Genomic DNA, 4,435 nt, shown 5'->3' with positions numbered 1-4,435 from the left:
TCTAGGTCATATGTTTTTGCAGTGACAGAGCTGTTTGGTTGAACCAGGGTCCTGTGTCCTAGGAGGAAGCTGTGGGATTTCATCCTTATGTTTGGTAATTGCGTCAGGCAAATTTTGAAGTTACAATACTGCCTCATGTGTTTAGATGTGGGCTGGTGAGGGCTTCTCAGCTTTCTTACATCTACCAGGTACATGGCCACCAATGCTAATGAATGAGACAGACACATGTGAGCAGGCGGAAGTGTATATGATACCTGTTGGGGGTATGTGTGTTCAGTGTCTAGTGTGTATGAATGTGTGTGTGTGCCTGGGGGAGGTGTGTGTGTATGTGTTGTCAGCAGAGGGTGTGTGTGGATTCTGTTGGATATGAACGTAGGTTGGTGGGGGGTGTTGTCTGGGTGTGTGTCTGCTAAGTGTGGGTGTATATGTGTTATCTCTTTGGTTGTGTCTGTGTTTGTACTGTTTGCGAAGGGTGAGAGTAAGTGGTATCTGTGGGGTGTGTCTGCAGAGTGTGTACAGTGCTGGGTGGGATGTATGTGTGTCATGTCAGCTCTGCGTGCCTGTAGGTGGCTGCCTGCAGGCTGTATCGTGATGCTGCCTTCCAGAAACCTTTGTGTAAAATGCCTGATGCTATTCCTGACCAGTGAGCCTGTGCGTGGTCAGAGGCTACTGCCCCTGGGCTGGCTAGGGAGGCATGAACGGAGGATCAGGGGAATTCATTGCCTCAAGAGGTCAGGAAGCTGACAGCAGTAAGTGCTGTGTGCATGGAGACCCAGGCACAGGTGCTGGCTGCCATAAGTGGACAGAAGCCAATGCCTGGAGGTCTCACGTCCTGTTGCAGGGGTCCTCAACCCGTGGGCTGCAGCCTGGTACCAGTCCGTGGCCCATTAGGAACCCAGGTGTACAGCAGGAGGTGAGCAGCCGGGTGAGTGAGCAAAGCTTAATCTGTATTTGCAGCCACTCCCCAGCACTAGCATCACCGCCTCAGCTTCACCTCAGATGATCAGGCATTAGATTCTCCTAGGAGCACCTGTCCCTGATGCCAGAAAGGTAGGGGACCACTGTCCTGTTGAATAGAAATGGCAAGTGCCCGTGTACCACACAAATCCCAGCCAGGGGAGCGGGCACATCAAGTGTGGGTCTCAATCCAGGCAATCCATTCAAGCTCAGGATGGTTCAGAAGGAGAGGAGCCCTGGGAGAAGGCTGAGCTCAGTTGGTTGGGGTGGGTGAGATAGGGAAGTGAGCCAGCTCTGGAGGGCTAGGGTTAGCCCATATGGCATCCTGGGCAGTGGCACCTCCGTGCCAGAGCCTAGGACTCAGTGAAAGAAGCAGGAGCAGGATCTCAGCCCCATGCCTCCCTGTCCAGGTACTCTTGTTCAGTGTACAACCTGACCAACTGTACACAGTAACCCTGTACCTTGCCTTGAGACCTGCAACTTCTGCCTACTCTGAAGCAGAGAAAAAGAGCACTTCCTCCTCAATCTTTAAAGGAGAAAGAAGGCCAGGCTGGCCAGGAAGGGGCTGGCTTTGGAGCAGGATAGCCGAAGGCCTGCTGGCTGGGCACACCATTTTCTGGGTCCTGGGCTGGACTTCACAGGGAAGGCAGGACAGGAGGAAGGTGCCAGCAATCCAGAAACTTCCTGCTCCATAGAGTGCCAGAGTGGCCACTACGACCCATGGGAGAGCGATGATGGTGATGTGATGACAAAAAAGTAGGAGGGTTGACCAAAAAGGGCATCCAGAAAGGAGTCTGACAGAGGAGAGGAGAGAAGCCTCCCAACAGTAATGGGAATCACCACGGTGACCCACTAACTAGGTTTGTAACCTCTGACTATTAACTGTTTTTTGGACTCATTTTGTCATCTGATTCAGGCTGTTGGAATAAAACAACTTCAAGGTTCTTTTCCCTGTGATTTTAACCACAGACAGAAGCAGGTTAATGCCAGTTCCCGTCCTTATTCAGGGAGGCTGGGCAGGGGCATGAAGAGTGTGGATGCCTCAGTGCAGCCCACCCCCAGACTGAAGAAGACCCATCCCTGGGCCCACGTCTTGCTGTCTGGAATACCATGTTTGTGTGAACAAAACTTCAAAAGATTATTATGGACTTTTAGTTCCAAGAAGGGGAGTGTGTTTCTAACCTAATTCTAGAATAAAATTTGGAGCCCACATCTCTAGACTTCCAGGGCTGAGATTCTGGAAAACTTCAGCCAAACTCCTGAGCTGATGTGACTAGCCTGAGACCATTTTTTGGTCACTGGGGCCTGGAGGACAGAGAAGGACAAGAGGAAGAGAATTCCAGGCCTTTGGAGGTCAGGAGAAAGTGGAGGAGGAGGAGGGAGCTGGCTGCCCCAGCACCCAGGAGGGCGGGGGGAAGTGATGAGCAAGATTTTTCACACCTTCGGTAAAACAGAAAAAAAAATTATTTCTCCTATTTCCTTCTCTGAGATTAATGATAAACAGTCTATCCCCTAAAAGAAAATGATAAAGACTCTAATTTTACTTGGAGGCTTAGAAATGCCATTTCTACGCAAAACAGGGAGCCCATAATCAGACTGGAGCAGGGCAGAGCTTTGATAGAAAATGTTTTTTTCTCTCCTTCTATTTCTTCCCCTCCTTTCCCTCCCAAACCAAGATGCCCGACAGCTAAGAACAATGCTCAATAAAGTGAAATAATATTTTAGTCAAAATAGGCCGAGACTGCTCCCAGCCAACTGTAAATTAGCATTTTGAGGGCAAATATGCAGACAATTTGAGATAATGAAGCCTGATTATTCAATCCAATGAATGTTAACTAGGGAGCAGAGGCTCCACTGCCTTATCTCGCTCCCTTCGATTTATTTTTTTAATCGTTTCACATTTGAACTCTTTATTTGTTTCTGTTTTATGCGCCCCCTCCCTCCCTTCCTCCCTCCCTCCCTCTCTTTCTCTCTCTCTCTCTCTCTCACACACACACACACACACACACACACGCACACACGTAGAGTTTCCCTCCCTCTCCCCATTTACTCCTGCCCAGACTGCAGAAAAGGACCAGCCTGGCCCTTGGGGCAAGCTCAGCAAGCCCCATGGAGCACCCACTGTGTGCATGCCCTTTGTGGAGTCATGGGGGTTGGGAGTCATGTGCATTAAGCAGCCAACACAGACTCGGCTTCTTGGAGCTTAAAGGGCTGTGGACAGGATCTGGGAAAGTCGCACATGTTTGTAAAGGAATATGCCAGGTGAGTGTGAGGTATAGGAAACAGGAAATCCAAATAACAGGAGGAACGCCTTTAAGGCCTTCAACCCACCCTCCCTGAAGTGCCATGGGGAACCCCTTGCATCCCCATGAGTCACAGAAACTTTTCTTAAATTATTCTTCATTCCAGGTAGACTTTGTATTTTGTGCGTCCCAGTGCAAAATGAAAATGCGGGGCCCCTTGTTAAAAAATTATTGAGAATTTCAAGATGGTCATGGCAGAGCGTTAAACCAAGGATGAGGGCCTGCTTCTGAGCATGAGGCCTGGGCAACTGCACAGGCCATACGCCATGCAGCCAGCCCTGGCTCCAGGTGCTCTCAGTGGGGGTAATCCAAGAAGGCTTTCTGGGGGAGGAATGGGGCAGGAATCCATAGCTCCTGGATAGCTGTCAGCACGGTCTTGTTTCCCCTTGGCAGCCCCTGTTCTCCATCTCAGAAACGATGCTTACATGGTAGTGAAGAGAACACCTCCCCCTGGGGCGAGGATCCCTCATGCTCTGGTGCTCCCCCAAGCCTCTGCCTCCTCCTTTGGCCTTTGACCTGTTCTTTCCCTCATCAAGGCCTGCCTCCTGGTTCTTGCTCCTTTTCCTGTGGGCTCCTGCCCAAGTGCCAGGCCTTGCAGCCCCCTTCCCTCTGTGCTCATTGAGTGCCCTCATGGTGCATGCAGCATGAAGTCTCCTCCCAAGCATGGCCTCCTCTTCAGCATGCCCACGCCACACCAGACCTCCTGCTCACTGAGGCCCATGTTCACCATGCCTCTGCTCGCGCTGAGCTCCTTACCTGGAGGGTCTTCCTTCAGGTCCCCTCCCTTCCTCTCATCTTCTCTCTGTTTCTATCCCTCTCTTCACACTCAGCCAGATACACTTTGGTGTCCAGTAGCCCTGGTTCTATGCCCAGCTCTGCCCTATACTGAGTCTCAGTTTCCCCGTGAATAAATGGGAATGTACTAGGCCCTGACTTATGAAGTAATTGGGAGGACAAAATGAGCTGATTCAGGGGGCTGACTCTCATGAATATGCATACATGTTAGTTCACCCCTCCAGGAGGCCATAGGACGAGCTTTGCTCTCAGAGCTCCTATACTGTTTGGAGTCCCCATCACACAGTGTGGTCCACAGTCTCGTACTGTTTCCTCCACCTCACTGAGTCTCCCACGAGTGGGGTGGTAAACACTGAGGATGGGCTCCCTCAACCTCTCAT

The sequence above is a fragment of the Pteropus alecto genome, unplaced genomic scaffold (assembly GCF_000325575.1).
Source record: "Pteropus alecto unplaced genomic scaffold, ASM32557v1 scaffold100, whole genome shotgun sequence".
NCBI classification, from domain to species: Eukaryota; Metazoa; Chordata; class Mammalia; order Chiroptera; family Pteropodidae; genus Pteropus; species Pteropus alecto.
This window is presented reverse-complemented; position numbering follows the sequence as displayed.